This window comes from Etheostoma cragini, chromosome 13, assembly GCF_013103735.1.
Source record: "Etheostoma cragini isolate CJK2018 chromosome 13, CSU_Ecrag_1.0, whole genome shotgun sequence".
NCBI classification, from domain to species: domain Eukaryota; kingdom Metazoa; phylum Chordata; class Actinopteri; order Perciformes; family Percidae; genus Etheostoma; species Etheostoma cragini.
This window is the reverse complement of record NC_048419.1, coordinates 20433188-20443420: the sequence shown is the minus strand read 5'-3', so window position 1 is coordinate 20443420 and position 10233 is coordinate 20433188. Positions and strand designations below refer to the sequence as shown.

Genomic DNA, 10233 nt, shown 5'->3' with positions numbered 1-10233 from the left:
CAGTACATGTAAATGGCACCTATTGCTAACAGTGTACGGCTAAAAGTGTCCAAGTGGGACTCAGCTGGTGAACTTTGGTTCCACAATACGAGCATTAATTTACACACTATGTATTCTGGGTACGGCTGCACGAACCAGACCGTGACCTCCGTATGTGACGGTTCGGCACAGATACACAAACTGTTACAGCCTTAGTAGAAATTAACCAAATTATTGACTGTCTGCCCATAAACCTGAATGACACAAAAAATATAATCTTCACACAACTCTTGGTGGCTTAAGCAGTTTGACCTGTCTCTTTGGGAAGGCAACTAACAAGAAACACAGTTTTGGCTGTCACTCGGAGTGGGCAAAAAAACCAGGCTTATTATGCAATGTGTGAGGAATCATCTGTTGAGAACCAGACTGTACCTGAGGTTAAGTTTGAGCAGGAGAAGCTGAGAGCTGTGAGAGAGAAACAGCACTATGTGGCCTTTCATCACACCATGAAATGTGAATGGGGAGCTTCAAATGTGTATTGAGGAGCATAATTACATCAAATGGATGAAAGATGAGAGCTGTCAAAGCTTTCCTGGCAGGGTGGAGAGACAGAGGAAGAGAGATGGGGGAAGAGAAGAGAGTGTGAGGCAAAGAGAGCGACGACTGCCATGACTGGTGGAAAACTGAAAATATCCAGACTGATTAGATGCAACCTGGACAGTCATCCGGATCTGGTAACCCAAGAGGGTTATGCTCTTATATATGTAGCAACAGATCCCGGTGGTGTTATTGCTGTGGTTGAAAAAAATGGAGAATCTTGTCACTCACATCAAAATATAGATGGACCATTCATCTTCTACAAATTAGTTTATTCTCTCCAATTTGGTAGCACTTATGCATACACACCAAACTTCCAGTTTTCTTCTTGTATATTCTGGAGGTTTGTGCAGAGGGGTTTGATCAATAATCATTTATAGTCGGATTTATAGAACACATTATTACTGAAAACAGGGGGAAATTATTTTTGTTTGCATGTAGACAGTATTTTCTGATTTGTGGAGCTATAAAAAGAGAGATCCCAAATTCCCTCCGTAAAAACATTAACACATTGACTCTAATATGTTAACACATTTTAAAGAAAAATTTCTAACTTGGCTTTATAAACTTTATTTTATTATGATGTTCAGAGTTCTGTTCAGGAAATATATGCAAATGAGACAATGTCTCATTTGCATATGTAAACAAAACATTTTTAAAACCTGCCATATAAAATATGATGTAATGTCATAATGTAAGTAATCAACTGTGCCAGTTTCATGGGGATATTTGTTAGAATATTGACACTGTTCACCGGTAGCGTCTTGCCTTAAATTAAGTTTGTTTCTGGAAACAGTGCCTTATTTTGACCATGAGATTATTAGACTGAAAAAATGACATTATTTGGCTGATGCTTTTATCCAAATCTGCTTACAATAAGTCCATTCCAAGAGAAATTTAAGAGAAACAAATGAAACAAAAATACATGTTAGAACATATAATGTGATTAACTCAATAGTTTGTGCTTTATTCTGTACTGCCTCTAGATTGGCATCAGTGTGAGCTGCAGGCTTTTCAGCTCCACCAATGCCTGCACACACACACACAAACACACACACTTCTCGACCCCACAGCCAGGCAGGGGGCTTCGGTGGGTCGCTGACCCCATGCATGGGGCCTGGTTTCTGGGAGAGAGGGGTCGATAGGCCCGGCTGTGTGGGGCAGAGGGGGTCAATAAGGGCGAAAGACAGAGAAAATGTGATTTTCATTTGCCTTATTGTTGTTTGTGACCTATTCCACATTGAAGATGTCCTACCTTTTTTATAAATAAAATAATTGCATACTTCAGAATATGGGTTAGTCTAGTGCAAGAGCAATATCAATCAAAATGATAACAACAACAGATATGTGTTTTTCAAATTGTTCAGCCATAATGGCTACCATCCATTCATGCAAATTAAGCATAACTGAAACAAGTGTTTCCTTACAATGTGTCTAAATTTACTGTTCAGCATTGGAAACACTTATTTGGACTTTGGTGCTTTGAGGCCTAATGCAAATAAAGAAATGCACATATTCATGTTAATAGTGAGTTTGTATATTGTAATATATTTCAATAGGGGTAAGCTGATAAAGCATATTTCCAGTTTCTGTATCCCAATCACCTAAAAGAAATTCTGATTTAATATTTATCTTCTCTCAACATTAGTAGCTATAGAAGTCTTAACAGCCTCCCAAAATGTCTTTTTCAAATCATTAACCAGCCTCTCCCTGTGTTGTCAGCTTTTGTTGATGAATTCCTCCTTTTTTGGCAATATTAATACCATACTTCCATTCATGCTAATAAAGCATATTGATCTGATTAGAGAGAGAGAGAGAGGGTTAGAGGAAGAGAGAGAGAGGCAGACCTTAGTGCGTAATGGGGAAGCATTGATTATGGCTGTTAACTCCGGCTCTTTGATGTGGATAATGCAGTCTCTCTCTTCCTGCCTCTGCGCTGCCTTTACACTCTAAAACCCCCGGGCCTCAGAGGATATTGGGTTTAGAGAGAGAGGGAGTGAGAGGGAGAGAGAGAGAAAGAGAGTATACGTCAGACTTAGCACATAAGCTTGAATGGGACAGAAAGAAGTTGTAGCGGTGGTTGCGTGTAAGAGATTATGTCAACCTTTTTGATATATATGAAAAAGACCCAAGTTTGCATACACGGGGGGTAAAGTGTGTGTGTGCAAAATTAAAAGTATTTGTGTGTGGGAGAGAAAGTTGGAGATTGTTCTCCCAAGAAAAACAACAGCAGCAGTTGTTTCAACAAAAGTCCCAAAAAGACATGTTTACGTCAGGCCGTCCTCATCAAAAGAAAGGTTGGATAGGTTGATTGTGCAAGAAGCTAATGATGAACCATATTTACGTTTGTTTGTCAGTGACCTCTAGTGTCCATAGTAATTGGCGCAGGAGTAAACAATGAAGGATAGAAGGTGACAAATTCATTGTGCAGTATGGAGGAGGTTGGGGTGGTAGATGTGTCTAACAAACACAGGACCGTGTGAAACCAAAAGCCAGGGCTGACTTTTCTTTAGTTATGTCCATGACCCAGTAATGTCCGGGACTCATTTTAAGCCAATCCATGATCTTTCCCATTACCAAACCAATCATTTATTTTGCCTAAAGTTGACCAAGTTATTTTTTTGTCCAAACTTAACGTGATTAAAACTGTCACCGTGATCATGTGTTACTGTGTTTTAAAAAGGTCACCGTGCAAACACATTACGGTCATAAATATATATGTATGAAGTTGGTAGGTTTAAAAACATCCAAGAAGATAAAAGGTTGTGCAAACTATGTGAATTAGGAGAACTTGGGAATAAATCCCATTTTCTTTTGTGTCGTCATTAAAATGAGTTACGAACACCCATCTTACATGAATTGTCTTTTCAAAATCCTGAAATGTTCTGGTGTACTGATGATGACAATTGCAGTGTTTTTTTTTTTTTTTAATTTAGCGACTTTTGTTTCTAAAGAATGGCAAAAAACACAAGAAAGTTTATTTGCATTTGTTGTTGCTGTTTTGGTGTCTGGTATAAGTAATGCACCTTGGAAGCCCATGTGGGCTGGACATGCTCTTTGTGTGCACAACACAATAATGTAATTTAAATAGTTATTATAGAGCCACAAGGTCTGCAGAAAAGGAAGGTCAGGATGGATGAATGGGTCAACAAAATGTTAGACTTTGACAGATTTCTTTCTTAAAGATTATTTTTTCAGGCATCTTATGCCTTTATTTCCATGGGACAGATGAAGACATGAAAGGGGAAAGAGAAGGGGGGAACGCCATGCAGCAAAGGGCCACAGGTCGGAGTTGAACTCTCAGCCGCTGCGTCGAGGAGTAAACTTCTATACATGTGCACCCGCTCTACCAACTGAGCTAACCCCGCCACGACACAGGAGCTCTCTGGTTGCTTACTGATTCATGATCAAATGACAGTTGTTTTATTTATCACAACATCTTTGCTCGCTCTCACATTTTTGCTCCCCTTATCTGCTATAGCAAATTTGTCATATATTATTAATATTACAATATTTTTTAACAATGCATCAATGTCTGTGTCTGTGAAAGATGTCGCTAGTGACAAATCCCAAGACTTTAGCTCTTTGCTTATTCTCTCTCTGTATGTCAAGTTCTGGTACTGATGCTTCATCAGATCAGGTGTGACACAGTTAATCGACAGTAAAGCACAATAGAGAGAGCCACGATCAGATTACCAGCAGGTTACACACACACATTGTGTCTGTGGAGATTGTAACAACGCGTGAGTTTACAGTGCTAAGCCGTTTTAGCGGCACTGGAAGAAACATTTCTGCTTCCCAGCCTGTTCTTCTAGAGGAGCATTATCACTCCACTCTGCTTTTACCATCCAGAAAATTCACATGAAAGAAAATGGAGAATTAATCCAGGTTTAAATAATTTAAAAAGTGTTTTTTGTTTGTTTTAGTTTTTTTCAGTGGTACTCCCTATATTTAATTCATGAGGCCTACATAGAATGAGCTGCATAATCAATTCAGTCAAGAAATGTGTCAGCGAGGAGAGAGGAAGCATGGTGAATCATTACAGCCATATCATGAATTTAGACCCAATGACTGTTATAGACGAGAACTCTGAGAGGGCAGACCTCCGCTAAGGCCATGGCTACTCGCAATGTTAACAAAAGTTAAAAAACAAATGTTTATCCGTCCATGATTCGGATCCGCTCCAAACTTGAATGGGTTCTTCCTTAGCCTATATACTAACCATTTCCATCAAGTTTCATTAAAAATGAGCAAGTAGTTTTTATGTTATTCTGCTGAGAGACAAACCAACAAACCAAACCAAAAACATGACCTCCTTGCCAGAGGTAATAATAGACTTTATCAGTCCATGCTATAGCTAAAGACTGAAGATGAAATGTAAAAATATAAAAATATGCCTTATTGTACCAATATTTTTACCAACTGTAATCTCAAAAGGAATACAATTTGTTTCATTGCCTTAAGGACTAATACTATATTTCCTTTCAAATAGACTTTTGTACAGACCCAAAGTCCTCATAGGGGAGGCTCCACACATTTCTCTAAAACATTAATCTTACATTTCAAGAATCTCAAATCATTCAATTTGCTCAGCATTAAAAATCGATTATTGCACCTAATTACTGATAGTCTGATCACTAAAATCTCTCCTAAAGTTGTAATCTGTTACTTCCCGGTCCTGGTTCTATGTCAGGACAGTTGTGGGCGCTTGCAACGTTGCTCTGTGATGCTTTGAGCTTTCTCTGTGGCCATGTGGGCTTTGAGAACAGTGACTGAAGTCAAAATGGTTGACAAGCAGGCAACCGAGCCAAGCCCTACAGAGCTGTAATGACCTCATTCTCTGCCTCCCTGCTCCATCAGCTCCACTCATTGACCCCGAGCGAGGTGCAAGCTGCTGGGGTGCCTGGCTCCCTCTGCAGGACACATTTCTAGTTGCAACATTATCAAGGTCCCTGAGAATATGTAGTAGCAGTGGTGATGTGCAAGTCTCCTCGCTTTTCACCAAATGCTTGCTAGGATAGAGTCCAGTGTTCAAGGACTGTTAAAGGAAAAATATTTAGGAACATTTCTTTTGTAAGAAATTTCTGAAAGCACAAACATAATCGTCGAAAAAGCAGACTTATTATGCCCATTCCTTATTTTCTGTAAATATAGAATGGTACACATTGCCAAAGCTTTAAATAATGAGGTTTATGTATGTAAAAGCAATCCCTGTGAGCAAAAACCTCACTCTGCTACCAAAAGTTTTTTTGTTTTTTTTTACTCGAACTGACGTCAACTTATGCTGGATATCTGTATATGGTCATTTGCTCCAGGCATATTACTGCAGTGTTTACAATAGATACACTGATACATGTAGCTACATGCTTACTTCAGGGAAGCCTGTAAGCAGGGTTGCAGGTGTTAATTTCTTTCTAATGTGGGATTTTGATACATTCTTAGGTTAAAAATATTGAGTAGAACGTTAAAAAAACAAGAGGCAAGAAAAGAAAATGGGATTAAAGAAGGAAACAAGGGAAGGAAAAAGGAAGGGACAGAAAATATTAAAAAAGTATATGAGAAACAAAGACAGAAAGCAAATATTAAGCCATTCATTTGTCCATTCATGACCTTTTAGAACAGTGCATGACACAAAAGGAGGTTTGTTTACTTGCTTTTCTGGGCTCTCACCTATATTTCAGTCTTCATTTAGTGGTTTAGGTGAACTGTGCTTTAAACCTCTGAAAAATAGGTGGACCTTTACATGTTATGTATTAATTTAACTTAAAAAGGATATAAAGACAGAAACATACGGAGATGAAGACACAAGTAAAGAATGGAATATGTCAGTTCTTATCATTTAGGTGAAATTACCCTTTACCATTACCATATTGAGTGAGCGATTGTGTTGACCGTTCAGTAAAACAGAAAACAAGTGCACTTTTATGATTTTAATCACAATTTATTATAGCTGAAACATTTCTCATTGGAGGACTGGGGCAGTGCAGCCGGACAGGCTAGCAGCCCAGATCCTCCTGAACTGGAAAATAAAGAAAACTGTTTGCTTATGAAAATATATTTAAGGACCTCTACTTGTAGATTAACTACAACCAGTTAATTTAGCTCTGTAAACAATTTATTCTCAGCTAGCAAAGAAAGCAGTACTGGGTCTCCTCAGAGATTACCCAGATAGCAAACAAATGAAGGCCTTTAAGCAACCAAAGACCACCGTTGGCCCCATGCTGCCACAACATTTTGAAAATGATCAGAGTTGATTCATTTTGACCAACTGACCAGATAATATTGCTATTTTGTCAACCAAACATTGATGCCGGCCCAACATTAGCGTGTTGCTAACAGCGTAAGGCACTTAAGGTCCCATGATAGTCGACACATTTTTACAGGCTTTCAACAGAAAGTTGTCTCCGTGTCCACTGGGCAGCTCTGTCCTGTCAGTAGTGTTAATCACATATGAGGGGAAATGTTGGCACAGTATACTAATTAACTAGGACTACAGTTGAAAATTAGCTGCATTGGCTAACATTGGCGCATTTAAAGAAATGTTGATTAATGCACATTGTCCTAATAAATAAATAAATATGTCTACAGTATAGCTGAAGCATAAGCATGGCGCTATAGTTAAATGATCTTTTAACATACTAAAGCATCTTCAGGAACTGGTGCTGCAGCCTATTAAACCAGTTACAGGACATGCATCTGTAAATTGGATCTGTTGCAAAAACTGAAACTATTTCCATGTAAAATCCAGTGATGACTTGAAACTGATTCTGACCCCCTACCAGAAGTAAAATCATGCAAGGGCCTTGAGCATAATCCATGACTCAGACAAAAAACCTCCAGCTAAAGGTGGAAGAACCAGAGCAGCGTAGTTTGTATCGCTGAACTGATTGACTGACTACCAAAACAAAAATTGGTCTGTTCAACATATCCACAAACTTAGATGTAGCCTTTATGGAAATGTACATACAGTAGGTAGAAACAGGTTTTACATGTCTCATTATGGTTGAACTTATCTGGCCAATTCTAACGTCTTACATGCCCATAGTAAAACTCTGGGTAAAGTTGTTAATTTCACAACATAGAAACTGGCATTTATGTAGTTTGACCTGCTGTTTATACTCATTGGTCATCTCCAGATGATCAAGAAGAAATAAACAGACTCCAACTGTTCTTCAAAAGGAAGAGATTTGCATAGTAGCACATACTGAAAGTGTTTGTCTGGAGAGATAAACAAGAGATGAATAGAAATGCTTCAGAAAACTCTGTGTTGTGTGTATTTGTGGTTTGACCAATTTCCTTGTTTTCTCTGGATAAGTTACATCTTATCACTATCAATACATATGCAGCTATCACACGTATGTGGATGAAGCTGGTTTGGGAACCACAAATAGATGCTTGTTTTATTGGTAACAGGAAGATGAAAACATCAATGTCTGCAATGTAGCAGACTTTTAGGCTCAGATGAGCAACATTAAACAAACAGCCTTAGCGTAAAGTCAGCTAGTTTCAGTGTTGTTTTTTCTGAAAACTTCCTACCCAGAACTGCCATCAACCTCGAAATCAGTGAAACAGGGCGCAGCACCTTTTAAGACGAACTCCCAGTGGACATGAATCAGCCAAACATGCTTCCAAAGGCTGGAACAGAGGCAACCAGGAAAACTCAGACAGAAAAACTAAATAAACATCTTACATAATATTGTTCTTTAAAATGTTCTTCCACCATCATAAAAGCCCATAAAACCAAGCTCCAGTGCCACCCACGGCAACGCATTACACCTCACGGACATTGGACAGCTTTGACCAAGATCTTCTGTCACACATAAACACATCAGAGCTACATGTGAACAGCACACACCCATGCAGCTCTGAGTCAATCAAGATATCCCAACTTTAAAATAAAAAGCTTTTTTTTAAAGAATTACACATATAAAAACTACAATTTAGCACAAAAGCAAAGCAAACAACTTGATCAAAGTACAGTCACACCGAAGAAAACCTTCACTGAGCGTGCCCATCTTACAATATATACATATACAAACATATTTACATGAAGAGAAGCATCATAGTAACACATCCCCTTCCTCATCCCCTGAGCTAACATGGCTGTGGTGGCTTTGAGGAGGATCTCATGCTACATGCTCAATGGTGCCAGTCTTTTCTTAAACGTGCATTAGTGACAACTGGAAGCTGAGGCGGCATGCGTTTAGTAAACTAGGTGGCATGTGGTTCTACATCAGCGCATTGTCTTCTCTTCAGAAAGCCCCATATTCAGGACATTTGTGAAGTAAAGACCAGAGCCCTCAGCAAACGATTAACTCATGATGAAACCAAATTGTCCTGAACTATATTATATGAAAAAGATGTCTTGGGCTTTTCTGTCTTTTGACAGAGTGTGGCATTGTAATTGATCTGATAATGACATATTTACAAAGACTAATTTTACATTTTAAACTTTCCCAAATCCAAAAAATATCACAATCTCATACAGTATATACTACAATGGCTACTAATTGACATATAATACTGTTTTAGCAACGTTATTCAATACATCTGATATCGGTGCCATCACTGCCAGTTAAACTTCACAGAGAAAGCATTTATTTTTGAAGTAATTCCTTTTAGTTTTTTAAGATATTTCAGGAATCTCATTATCCTCCAAGATTAAATTATTTCCACTTGTGAGCAGTGGTATTTATATATGTACATACTGTCTGGGTTGAGTATGTGGGTATACATACTCAAACCCTGCTAAGAATCAGCATGTAGTATAGATTTGGGACACTCCATCAATTTCACTTTGTTTGGCAGCTACCTTTCATCCAAGCCTTTTCGTGATATACCCTTTTTGGTTCGAGGGAAGACAGCATGCAGACTTTAATGTACTTAATGTAAGTTATGAGCTGCCAAGTAGGGATGGGACAAATAATCGATACAGTTATATATCACAATACAATCTCCTGTGATACTGAGACCATGCTGCAACTTTCTTTTACTCCAAAATGTTTCTGAACCGTTTGGCCTTTTCCTGGTTTGTGCCTCACATGAAATACAGGAAACTCCTAGACTTTTGGATTTTTTTCACACATAGTCTACCCCTTTTCTTAAGTTACAAACATTGTAATGTATCACAGATGACTGTCTTGCAATATATCACAAAATCACTTTTAGTGATTTAATTGCAGGCAATGTATCGTCATTTCCCAACCCTATTGCATAGTGCTAATCATTTATTTACCTGGTCCAAACACGTTTGTACAATGTACAATTTGAAAAAGAGTATGTTAGATTAGCATGGACTTGTATTTTTGACAACCTCTTACGCATTTTTACGGACCCCCCCACAGGTGACATTGGGTGGCGAAATCAACGGAAAAAAAAAGAATTACTGGAACAATCACTTTTGTGAGATCTTGAATTTGTTTTGCAAGATCTTGACTTTGAGGGAGAAAAAAAATAACTGGAACAAAAAAAAATCATAATTTTTTTTCTCCACATCAAAGTCAAGCTTGTAAACAAAGTCAAGATCTCACATAAGTGATTGTTCCAGTAATTTTAACTTTTCTTTTTTAATTTTTTTTTCTTGTCCTTGTCAAAGTCAAGATCTCGCAAAACAAAGTCAAGATCTTGCTATAGTGATTGTTCAGTAATTTATTTTTT

General features: G+C 38.1%; 1 long non-coding RNA gene across 1 annotated transcript; it reads right to left on the bottom strand.

Annotated features, from left to right (window-relative positions):
• Window positions 1-6494: 6494 nt before the first annotated feature.
• Window positions 6495-9837, bottom strand: LOC117955522. Its single transcript, XR_004659074.1, has 2 exons — window positions 8893-9837; window positions 6495-8787 (listed from the first exon to the last, which is right to left on the bottom strand). It is a non-coding gene; the product is annotated as an uncharacterized LOC117955522 (long non-coding RNA).
• Window positions 9838-10233: the final 396 nt, after the last annotated feature.